The sequence below is a fragment of the Loxodonta africana genome, chromosome X, assembly GCF_030014295.1.
Source record: "Loxodonta africana isolate mLoxAfr1 chromosome X, mLoxAfr1.hap2, whole genome shotgun sequence".
Lineage (NCBI taxonomy): Eukaryota > Metazoa > Chordata > Mammalia > Proboscidea > Elephantidae > Loxodonta > Loxodonta africana.
Window position 1 is genome coordinate 9,782,303 of NC_087369.1, and position 12,780 is coordinate 9,795,082.

The following is a 12,780-nucleotide window of genomic DNA, read 5'->3' on the forward strand; positions in this document are numbered from 1 at the left end:
ACCCACCTCCTGTGGGTGAGCAAATGACAGTGAAAGGGGTGCTTAGGCCAATTGTCTACTACGGCGAAATAGACATCCACAAAGAAGGCTTAAGTGACTTCCTTCTTCCTCTGTTCACGCCGCTCACTTCACCCTGAGAAACAGAAGGGCTGGGGACTGAAGCCAGGAAGGTGAAATCCTCTTTATCTTATGAAAACAAGCCCGCTTTCAACTAGATCAATGGAAATGAAACGACCAGAATGGAAATAATGAGAATGCTCACATGCCTTGTGAAAATGTAACCAATGTCCCTAAACGACTTGTGTAGAAATTGTTGAATGAGAACAAAAACAGCTGTGTAAACCTTCACTGAAAACACAATAAAAGAACTGCTGTGTAAACCTTCACTGAAAACACAATGAAATATTATTTAAAAAAAAAAATTAAGGGGGCAGGGAAATTAGACTAATGGAAAAAAACAACCAGAATGGAAATACTGAGAATGTTCACGCACTGTGAAGAATGTAACCAGGTCACTGAACGACTTGTGTAGACCTCCTTGAATGGGACCCTAAACTGCTGTTTACAGCTTCACCAAAAACACAATAAAAAAAAATTTTTTAAGCCTATTTTCGAAGAACTAGATGGTACTCGGCTACCACCAATGACGGCCCTGACAGGGAACAAAACAGAGAGTCCCTTTAGGAGCAGGAGAAAAGTGGGGTGCAGAACTCAAATACACATAAAAAGACCAGACTTAATGGCCTGACTGAGACTGGAGGGACCCCGGAAGACATGGCCCCCAGACCCTCTGTTAGCCCAGAACTAAAACCATTCCTGAAGCCATCTCCAAGATTACACTGGACTATAAGACATAAAATGATACCCATGAAGAGTGTGCTTCTTAGTTCAAGCAGATACATGAGACTAAATGGGCAACTCCTATCTGGAGGCAAGATGAGAAGGCAGAAAGGGACAGGAGCTGGTTGGATGGACACGGGAAATCTGGGGTGGAAAAGAGGAGTGTGCTGTCACATTATAGCGAGAGCAACTAGGATCACATAACAATGTGTGTATAAATTTTTGTATGAGAAACTAACTTGAACTGTAAACTTTCACTTAGAGCACACACACACACAAATGAACACTCATTAAAATTTTTTACACAAGAAATGTTTTACAAATGGAAAAAAAAAAAAGCCTGTTACCATCCAACCCTTCTGCTCCCATCACCATTCTCCATTTGTCCCTAAGACATCCTTCACAGCCAAAGGTACCACCTGGAATCCCATGCTGCCTTGGTTTGCCCTGTCTGTTTAGTCTCCTTCAGTCTGGAAATTCCCTCGTCTGCCCTTGACTTTCACTACCTTGAGGGTTTTGAGGACAGAACAGGCATCTTGCAGACTATCCCTCACTTGGGGATTGTCTGATGTTTCCTGGTGATGACGCATCTTTGCTCACCTTAGGTGCAGTAAGGTGTGCCTGACCCAAGCCCTGCTGTTTTCAATCACCTCGTGTGCATGAGAAAGCTGGACAATGAATAAGGAAGACTGAGGAAGAATTGATACATTTGAATTGTGTTCGTGAAGAATATCAGATACACCATGGACTGCCAGAAGAACTAACAAATCTGTCTTGGAAGAAGTACAGCCAGAATGTTCTTTAGAAGCGAGGATGTCAAGACTACTTCTCACATACTTTGGATATGTTATCAGAATGGAGCAGTCCCTGGAGAAGGACATCACTCTTGGTAGAGCAGAGGGTCGGCAAAAAAGAGGCAGACGCTCAACTGGATGGATTGGCACAGCGACTGCAACAAGGGGCTCAAGCATAACAGCGATTGTGAGGATGGTGTAGGACCGGACAACATTTTGTTCTGTTGTACGTAACAGGATCACTGTGAGTTGGAACTGACTCGTTGACACCTAACAACAACAACAATGCGTCTTTGCAGGAATCACACAGACATGACGTTCTGTTCCTCTCGTTGCATCCTACCTGGTGAACACACAATTTCCATCTGACCCTCACAGGGACTGCTCGCTGTATCCCTGGACTCTGATGGTATCTGCCAGGTTGCTCCCCTGAGAAGTTACTCCTCTTTTTCCCTTTTTTTAAGTGTCTTGGTGACCTAGAACTGCTATAACAGAAACATCAGAACTGCGTGGTTTTAAAGAGCAGACATTTCTTTTCTCACTATTCTGGAAACCAAAAGTCCTCATCAGGGTCTCAGCTGTGTCAATTCCTTCCTTGTCCGTAGCCCCAGGCCTTCCGTCATTCCTTATATGATCCTCACATGGCATCTGTCTTCCCGTGTGTGTGTGCGTGCACACATGTCTAATCTGCTCTTTTTATAACTCAGAAGTGATTAGATTTAGAGCCCACCTACTCAGGCATGACCTCATTAACATTACAGAGAAAACTCTATTTCCAAACAGTATCACAGCCACAGATTTAGGGGTTAGGATTCCAACATATTTTAGGAAAGAACACAAGTTAATCCAGGTTAACTGTACCTAGTAAGAATTTCACAGAGTTTTGAAACCAGGCAAATATCTCCTTCCTCATCAAACCATTGTATTCAAACCACCCCGAGCAACTAGCAAATGTTCCTTTGATAGAGCTTTCAACCTTGCCTGCTGGTGAGCTTCATGGTGATCTGAAAAGGAGCCAAGTCCTCTTTTTCCTTTCCTAAATTCAACTCTGGATTGGAGCAGAGATGCCCTTGAGTGGAATGCTGTCTTTCCAGATGGACTGGCACAGGGACCTCTGAGGACAAACTCCTGATCTTTTTAGTAACAAGTCTTCCCTGCAAGACAGGAAGTGCAGTACAGCCAAGTCCGAAGTCTCTTGTATTGTATTCATCCAGGGTGGGACTAAAGGGCATGAATCTGTACGCCCCTTGGATTTGGGCTGTGGGTGGCGATAAGCAGAGGGACTGGTATGTAGTCACCCTTCACAACAATGGATACAGAATAATCTTGGTCAGTGTCTCTCTTTGGCCATTTTGCTCACCAATAAAGACCAGACCCTCCAGATTATTCCTGCGGTGTGAATCCGTAGGGCGCAGAGGCCTTATTCTGAGTCACAGTATGATTTTTGTCCTAATGCCTTCAAAGGCCTCCTGTCAAGGACTCTAAAATAATATAGTGCTTCCCAAGAAGGGAAGGATATGGTAGACCACACCACACTATATACAAATTATATCCATCTGTCTACTTACATTGTTGTGGTTAGTTACCATTGAGTAGGCTCTGACTCATGGCAACCCCACGTACAACAGAGTGAAACAACGCTTGGTCCTGCGCCATCTTCACCATTGTTGGTATGCTCAAGTTCCTTGTTGTGTGTTTTGAGTGACTTCCAACCTAGGGGCCTCATCTTCCAGCACTATATTGGACAATATTTTGTTGTGATCCATAAGGTTTTGTTGGCTAATTTTCAGGAGTAGGTTGTCAGGTCTTTCTTCCTAGTCTGTCTTAGTTTGGAAACTCTGCTGAAACCTATCCACCATGTGTGACCATGTTGGTATTTGAAATTCTGGTGGCATAGCTTCGAGCTTTACAGCAACATGCAAACCACTACAATACAACCAACTGACAGATAGATGGTAGATATATATGTATGTGTGTGTGTGTATATATATATATACACACACACACACACCTCCCACACAAACACAAGATAGTTCATTCTACTGGGAACATATAAAGAAAAATCCTTTTTTTCCTAAAAAACAAAAACAAAAAACCAGTTGCTTATAGTTGGCACTCAACGAACCCTTATTACCTGTATTTGTTTATCCAGTCAACCATTAGAACAGAAGAGCCATTAAGTCAGGAGCCTGGTCTGGCCACTCATCATTACATCTTCAGTACCTAGAAGAATGTCAGAAATATAATTGATATTCAATAAATATTTGTGGAATGAATTAAATTGCTCCTTAAAAACGTTAAGCCAATGCATATTAATCAAGCATTTGTTATGTGTCTGATGCGGAGTTAAGCAGAGTAAATGAACAAATGAATCAGTCAATGGTTCCTTGAAAACGTGGTGACTGTTTAGTGGCGTGTGACCACCTGTTTTCATATTAGAGGTTTCCATAGGCAGAATTCTAGGACCTACCCTGGTGTATACATGGCTTTTCCCGGTTATTCAAACACAAATCCAGATGCTTCTCAGAAGGGGGTTTGCAGATGTAATTAAACCCTAAATCCACTGACTTAAAAAAACCAAAAAAACCAAACCCAGGGCTGTCGAGTCGATTCCGACTCATAGCGACCCTATAGGACAGAGTAGAACTGCCCCATAGAGTTTCCAAGGAGCGCCTGGCAGATTCGAACTGCCGACCCTTTGGTTAGCAGCCATAGCACTTAACCACTACTTCACCAGGGTTTCCCCATTGACTTAAAGGAAGTGAAATTATCTTTGGTGGGTTTGGCCTAATCAGGTGAGGAGAATTCCTGGAAAGAGATGTGAAGCAACGTGAGTAGGATTTTGTGAAAGGGATATTCTCTGCTGTTGGATTTGAAGGTGGAGGGGGCCACGAGGCAAAGGGTGGGCTGGACTCTAGGGGCTGTGAGTGGTCCCCGGCTGACAGCCAGCAAGGAAACGAGGACCTCAGTGCATCTTACGGAAAAGGGAGCTTTCCTTAAGACAGAGCTACCGGGGAGAAAGGGGACTCATAGAAATGGAGGGAGGAGCAGGAATAAAGGGCCTATCGTCAGAGTGTTGAGGGGAGCTGGGGAGCATCACCACGCAGGAAGGGAGGGACTTTGTGGACCTTTGTGGTTTTGGACCTTTGCCAGTCCAACTTGAATGGGCTTGGAAGTGGTTTCTTCCCAAATGTCTCAGGCAGCAGCCCAGCCTGGCCCACACTGTGATTTCGGTCCTGTGCCAACCTGAGCAGCAAGCCCGGTTATGACTTCGGACCCACCCACAGAACCACCAGCCCAGTAAATGGGTGTTGTTTTAAGCCAACATGTTTGTGGTCATTTATTACCTAATGCAGTGTTCAAAACAATATCATAATTCCATAAGTAAACCACAGAGCTGATTCTCATACTAATGGAAAAAAGTTTGTATCATGTATAACAGTGGTATTAGTAGGGTTGGTGTCACCCAGTGTGGTAACTCATGGTGTCACCCCGCCATGGACCTCCTCCCGTACCAGACACTCCAAAATCCTTGGTAATGTTTTCTGTACTAATGTTACTAATAAACTGTAATTCCCGTATATTACTCCTCCTTTTCCTTTAATTATACTTCATTCTCCAAAAACTATGGATACAGGTTCACAAGTGCTAATTACAACGATACTGTAGCTCAAACACTGGGAAATTTGACGAAATCAGTGACTATAACACCAGCAGCAACAAGAAGTGTGCTTGTGGCATGCAGATGACACCAGGTGATTCCCAGTGTCACTGTAATTGGGTAATAACGACGGCTGTGACCAGAGCACCTTAGAAGGTTCACAAAGTAAATTCACATCAAGTTTCAGCCTTCTAGATATATTGATAACCTGTAAGCTGGGCTTACAAATATATTTTTGTTGTAACTAACTACAGGGATATTTTTATAGTTATTTTGATGTCATCCACTCCGATAGTGTCACCTGGTGCAGCCCCCCCGCACCCCTCTAGTGATGCCACTGATGTATAACCAGGTGTCCTAGAAACACGTTCAGCCTCACGCTTAGAGACACGTGCGGTTTCCTGATGTATTCACAGGTGGGAAGGAGCCATCCCGCAGTCTGCCAGCAGCCTGCGGCTTTGGTTGTGTTAACGATGGGGGGAAAAGGGAGCTTTCCGTAAGACAGAGCTACCGGGGAGAGAGGGGGCCCATAGAAATGGAGGGAGGAGCAGGAATAAAGGGCCTATCGTCAGAGTGTTGAGGGGAGCTGGGGAGCATCACCACGCGGGAAGGGAGGGATTTTGTGGACCTTGCGGTTTTGGACTTTTGCGGTTTTGGACCTTTGTCGTTTTGTACACCATCATAAGAAAGAGAGAGAAGGCGGAAGAAAAACAGTTTTAACTAGTTCTGCTACACAGTGTTGTTAGTTGCCATCAAGTCAATGCCAACTCCTGGCACCCATTGTGTGCAGAGTAGAGCTGCTCCATAGGGTTACCAAGGCTGTGGCCTTTCAGAAGAAGATGGACAGGCCTGCCTTCCAAGGCACCTCTGGGTGGGTTTGAGCACTTAACCGCTTCTGCCACACAGGGACTCCCTGTAGTAGAGGTTAAGGAAATGGGTATTACAAGTGCGAAACAAATATATGCGTGCTTAAAGCTTGGTGGCTGAAACAACCACCTCAAGAGAACTAGACTTGCTCTGATTTTCCCAGACCATTTTCTTTACAGCACGGGCCTTCAGCCGGGGTGGTTTTGCCCCTCCACCTTCAGATGACATTGGGCAATATCTGTAGGGTGCTCCTCACATCTAGTGGGTAGAGGCTAGAGATGCTACCCTACACCCTACAATGCCAAATAGCCTACAATTCACAGGATGCTACCAGGCACCCCACAATGCACAGGACGCTACCAGACACCCCACAATGCACAGGACGCTACCAGACACCCTACAATGCATAGGATGCTGCCAGACACCCTACAATGCACAGGATGCTGCCAGATACCCTACAAGGCACAGATGCTACCAGACACCCTACAATGCACCGAATGCTACCAGACACCCTACCATGCACAGGACGCTACCAGACACCCTACCATGCACAGGACGCTACCAGACACCCTACCATGCAAAGGACGCTTCCAGACACCCTACAATGTACAGATGCTACCAGACACCCTACCATGCACGACAAAGGGCCATCTGGGCCTACATGTCAATAGCACCGTGGAGGAGAAGCCCTGATTTACAGCCATGGATGGGCAAGGGCTGAAGACCAAAGGCTCACACAGAAAGTGGTGGCCAGGGCATTTTTAGGGCAGTGGAACTACTCTGCAGGATAACGTCCTGGTGGACACGGGATATGCATTTGGCAAAACCCAGAGAACTCTGCAACACAAACAGTGAACCCCATACCAAACCCATCGTCTTTGAGATGACCCCAAGTCATGGCACCCTTGTGTGATACAGAGTAGAACTGTGCCCCATTGGGTTTTCTTGGCTCTAATCCTTAAGTAAACAGATGGCCAGGCCTTTCTACAGAAGTGCCTCTGGGTGGGTTCCAACTGCCAACCTTTAGGTTAGTAGTGGAGCACAAACTGTGCTACACACTGCAAACTATGGACTTTCATTAATAATAATGTATCAATATTGTTTCACCAGTTGTAACATATGTACTCCGTGAGTGCAAGATGTTAGTAATAGGAAAAATTGTGTGCAGCCGGGAGAGAGGAATATATGGTAACTCTGTACTTTCTGCACAGTTTTTCTGGACGCTTAAAAGTGCTCTAAAAAAATAGTCTATTTATAGATAGTAGATAAAAACTACTTTAGGTGAATTAAGGGCAACACTCAATACAGGGAAGGTCAGCTCAACTGGACTGGACCAAAAGCAAAGAAATTTCCTGAATAAACTGAATGCCTCGAAGGTCAGCGGAGCAAGGGCAGGGGTTTGGGGACTATGGCTTAAGGGGACTTCTAAGTCAATTGGCAAAATAAATTCTATTAAGAAAACATCCTGCATCCCACTTTGTGGCATCTGGGGTCTTAAATGCTAACAAGAGGCCATCTAAGATGCATCAGTTGGTCTCAACCCACCTGGATCAAAGGAGAATGAAGAACACCAAGGTCACAAGGTAATTATGAGCCCAAGAGACAGACAGGGCCACATAAACGAGAGTCTACATCCCCCTGAGACCAGAAGAACTAGATGGTGCCCGGCTACAACCGAAGAATGCCCTGACAGGGAGCACAACAGAGAACCCCTGAGGGAGCAGGAGAACAGTGGGATGCAGACCCCAAATTCTCATAAAAAGACCAGACTTAATGGTCTGACTGAGACTTGAAGAATCCCGGCGGTCACGGTCCCCAAACCTTCTGTTGGCACAGGACAGGAACCATTCCCGAAGACAACTCATCAGACATGGAAGGGACTGGACAATGGGTTGGAGAGAGATGCTGATGAAGAGTGAGCTACTTGTATCAGGTGGACACTTGAGACTGTGTTGGCATCTTCTGTCTGGAGGGGAGATGGGAGGGTAGAGGATTCAGAAGCTGCCAAAAGGGTTGCAAAAGGAGAGACTGGAAGGAGGGAGCGGGCTGACTCATTAGGGGGAGAGTAAGTGGGAGTATGGAGTAAGGTGTATATAAGTTTATATGTGAAAGACTGACTTGATTTGTAAACTTTCACTTAAAGCACAATAAAAATTATTTAAGGGAAAAAAAAAAATCTAATTTAAAAAGCAAAAAGCATTGCCAGCAGTGAAAAACGAGTAGTGGCATGGTGTGAGATGCAGATTCTAATTCGGCAGGTGTGTGTGTTCTCTGCAAAATAAAAAATACAAACCTATCTCAAAAATAAAAAAGGGGGGATGGAAACCAAGCACATCAGTTCCCATGGGCAAATTCTTATGTCCTGGTGTGTTTGATGATTTTCTGTAAGACAAAGAAACAAAAACCGCATTATTTCTCAGGTTAAAAAATTTACTGGAAGGAAAACCGCATGATGATAGAGTTATCTTGCTTAGCTGCCCACAGACTAACAGCAAGTGAAATTAAGGCAGCAACAGAAACTGCAGGACAGTTTCGAAATTCCTCATCAAGGTAACACACAGTGAGCTGATTCTCGGTTACTGCAGTCCACCCCCGCCGCCCCCGTCCCTCCCCCACAACATTTCCACCCCTCCCAGGGCTTTTTAGGTTGTTATTGTTAGCGGCGGACCCCATGCACAATGGCACATAACACGGCCCTACTGGACTGGACCGCTGTCATCCACAGGGTTTTCATTGGCTGATTCTCCCAACTGGACGATCAGGCCTTTCTTCCCGGTCTGTCTTAGTCTGGAAGCTCCGCTGAAACCTGTTCAGCATCCCAGCAGCATACAAGCCTCTGCTGACACGCAGGTGGTGGGTCCGCGTGAGGTGCATGGGCCGGGAATTGAACCCGGGATTCTCTCACGGAAGGCAAGAATTCCACCACTGAACAACCAGCGCCCATCATTGTTTTATGCTGGCTGGGTGGGTATAAGGCTGAATTCTCCTGGGAGGTTGGGGTGGGTAAGTTTCAGCCCCAGAATGGGACACTGAGGAGGACTTCCTGAGCTCTCCTTCCAGCACGTCCTATAGGGAGGAGAGATGTCATTTGTTGGGGTGACTGGGGAGAAAACTGGCTGAAGACAGATGGTTGGGTGGTCACTCCTTGAGCTTCCACCTAAGAAGCTCCTCCTCTGAGTGGCCTCAGGTCATCTCGCATTGACGAGAAAGGCCTCTCACCGGCCTTCACGGTATTGGGCACTGTCTCTGCAGCTGAGGAGTGCTGGCCTGCTGCAGCCCAGTGGAAGCACGAGGGGCCTCATTGCTGGAGCCAGGGCAACCACCTCCTGCCGAATCAGAAGAGGCGGAGGGCGACTGCATCTGATAGACCTGTGGAGACACCCCAAGAGCCTCAGGGAGACCCACACAGAGACAGAGTCCGAGGGAACGTCAGTGGGAAACAGGGATGAAATTGACCACCATAATCAGGACAAATGTTCACGGTGAAAAAAAATGTCCCTCCTACCAGTCTGTAAGGAGGGCAGTGGTGGTTCAGTGACAGAACTCCCCCCTTCCGTGAGGGAGACTTGGGTTCCGTTCCCAGCCAAGACACCTCAGGTACTGCCGCCCCCTGCCTGTCCGTGGAAGCTTGCACGTTGCTATGGTGTCGAATAGGTTTCAGCAGAGCTTTCAGACTATGACAGACTAGAAGGACAGGCCTGACGACGTACTCTCAAAAATCAGCCAGTGGAAACCCTATGGAGCACATCGGTCTGATGATCCCATTTTGCATGGGGTCACCAGGAATGGGGGCCAACCCATCAGCAGCTAAGAGCACCACAAGTCTTTACATTTCCTAAGCTCTCATGGTTACCTGCTCTCTTGATGCATCGATCTCAAGTTTGTATGTAACAGGGTTGATGTGAGCATAAAAAGAAGGGTGAAAAGAATCGTTGATCCCATCTTACCTATTCCTTTTGTTGTGACAGCCACAACCAGCCTTCTGACAGACCCCCAGAAGTGCGAGGACTCCCAAGACACTCGTTCCTGCCATCTTCACACGATCCAAGGCTTGTAGCCACGACTCCTTCCTCGCCAGCCTCTTGCACAGCTTGTCGCTGCCCTGAATGCAACAGTGCTTCCTAAGTGCACGAGAAATCGCTTCTTTTTCTTGGCTTCAGTTCACGCCTACATTTTTTTTTTAATTGTGCTTTAAGTGAAAGTTTACAAATCAAGTCAGTCTGTCATACAAAAATTTATACACACCTTGTCACGCCTACATTTTATAATCATTCTGTAACAGAAATAAATTTATATCCAGGGGTTCACGACGGTACCCATTTAGTGATGACTTTGAGCCAAGTCCATTTTTATAATCCCATGAAATTTAACACTGAGTTTCCACGTGTGCTCAGCTATTGGGGGTGAGGCATAAAAAGAAATCAAGCCTCCAGCCTTTAGAAAAATGATTTTTGTTTGTGCGTTTATTCTCTGATGCATTCCAATGAAATCAATTGTTTTATTAAACAGATATACTGAGTGCCTGCTATGAGAAGAAACGTGATAAAATCTATCTATAAGAAGATAAAAATAGATGAAGAGGGCAGCTTTGTTTTTTTGAATAATTTTGTAAATAATTTTTATTGTGCTTTAAGTGAAAGTTTACAAATCAAGTCAGTCTGTCACATAAAAACATTATATACACCTTGCTACATACTTCCTTTTTTTTACATACTTCCAATTACTCTCCATTTTTTTTTTTTTAATGAGACAGCCCGCTCTCTCCCTCCACTCTCTCTTTTCATGTCCATTTTGCCAGCTTCTAACCCCCTCCACCCTCCCATCTCCCCTCCAGGCAGGAGATGCCAACATAGTCTCAAGTGTTCACCTGATCCAAGAAGCTCATTCCTCACCAGCATCCCTCTCCAACCCATTGTCCAGTCCAACCCATGTCTGAAGAGTTGGCTTCGGGAATGGTTCCTGTCCTGGGCCAACAGAAGGTCTGGGGGCCATGACCACCGGGGTCCTTCCAGCCTCAGTCAGACCATTAAGTCTGGTCTGATGAGAATTTGGGGTCTGCATCCCACTGCTCTTCTGCTCCCTCAGGGGTTCTCCGTTGTGTTCCCTGTCAGGGCAGTCGTGGGCTGTAGTCAGGCACCAACTAGTTCTTCTGGTCCCAGGATGATGTAGTCGCTGGTTCATGTGGCCCTTTCTGTCTCTTGGGCTCATTATTATCTTGTGTTCTTAGTGTTCTTCATTCTCCTTTGATCCAGGTGGGTTGAGACCAACTGATGCATCTCAGATGGCCCGTTGCTAACATTTAAGACCCCAGACGCCACTCTTCAAAGTGGGATGCAGAATGTTTTCTTAATAGATTTTATTATGCCAATTGACTTAGATGTCTCCTGAAATCATGGCCCCCAAAACCCTGCCCCTGCTACGCTGGCCTTCGAAGCATTTAGTTTATTCAGGAAACTTCTTTGCTTTTGGTTTAGTCTAGTTGTGCTGACCTTGAAGAGGGCAGCTTTTAGAAGCAGTCTGGTGGTTCCTCAAATTGTTAAAAATAGAGTAACTATGTTGTTGTTGTTGTCAGGTACAGTCCGGTGGGTTCCAACTCATAGTGACCCTATAGGACAGGGTAGAAGTGCCAAATAAGGTTTCCAAGGCTGTAATCCTTACAGAAGCAGACTGCCAGGTCTTCCTCCCGAGGACCACTGGTTGGGTCTTAGTATATGACCTAGCAATTCCACTCCTAGACATCTGCCAAGAGAACTGAAAACATATGTCCACATAGAAACTTGTACGTAATTGTTCATGGCAACATTATTGCTAATAGCCGAAAAGTGGAAACAACCCAAATGTCCATCAACTGATGAATGGATAAACAACATGCGGTCTATCCACACCATGGAACGTTATTCAGTAATGAAGTCCTGATACATTCTACAACATGGATGAACCTAGAAAACATGCTAAGTGAAAGAAACCTCTCACAAAGAACCAAATGTTATATGATCCCAGTTAAATGAAATGTCCAGAATTCATAAACTCAGGAAGTAGACCCATGGTTGTTTAGGCCTGGTGATCTACTTCCAAAAAACTCAGCCACTGAAACCAGAGGTGTAGCCAGGATAACAAGCGCAGGGGCACCCTCCAAGTTTGTCCTCCCTCACATCACCTCCGTTGAAAACCCTACAGAGCAGTATTCTACTCTGACACACATGGGGTCACCAGGAGTCGGAGCAGACTCACCAGCAACTGGGTTTTTTTTCGGGCTGGGTGTAGGGGGCTAGGAATAGTGACAGCTGAGGAATACAGGGTTGCCTTCTGGGGTGATGATAATCGTTCTCAAAGTGATTGTGGGGGTGGGCGCACAACTCCAAACAGACTAAAAACTACTGAACTATATACTTTAAATGGTGAATTGCATGGCATGTGAATTATAGCTCAATAAAGCTATTTTAAAAATCAGATGAAGAAATGTGGGTATTGAAAACAAAGAGGAAAAAACAAGGCAAAATAAGGGATAATGTCAGTACACAGAAGTCATCCTATAAGGCCGCATCCTCCTGTTACGGAAGGGACCTCTATTTGGCTTCAAGCTTCCTAGCAGCCTATGTAAAGAGGAAAACACGATCA